General features: G+C 35.1%; 1 protein-coding gene across 1 annotated transcript in view; it reads right to left on the bottom strand.

Moving 5' to 3' along the window:
• The window catches only part of LOC119594324, a gene marked incomplete at both ends in the record, with an annotated part of 15,189 nt that overhangs the window by 1,235 nt on the left and 13,669 nt on the right, over positions 1 to 285 (bottom strand).

Raw genomic sequence — 285 nt, 5'->3', positions numbered from 1 at the left:
ATAAAACAAATCTGTAGTAGAAAGTGCAAATATCAAGCATTGATGGGATAACTAAGTAGTCTAAGTGGGGGGGGGGGGGCAAATCCTAGAGGAAATTGTCTTCTTTAATTGTATTGATATATTTGTTCAGAAAGAATTATTACACCATGAAGGAATCAGGAATTCAAGCATATTAAAACTACAAAAACTACACAAAGTAACATGCATCAATCAATTATTAATGGCAGTTGAGAGGAATTGGTACAGCCGGACAGGGAGGAAGAGAAAAGAGAAAGGGAAAAATTT

Source organism: Penaeus monodon, chromosome 33 (genome assembly GCF_015228065.2).
Source record: "Penaeus monodon isolate SGIC_2016 chromosome 33, NSTDA_Pmon_1, whole genome shotgun sequence".
Classification (NCBI taxonomy): Eukaryota; Metazoa; Arthropoda; class Malacostraca; order Decapoda; family Penaeidae; genus Penaeus; species Penaeus monodon.
Note: the sequence above shows the minus strand (reverse complement) of the source record. Positions and strands in the feature narration are given on the sequence as shown.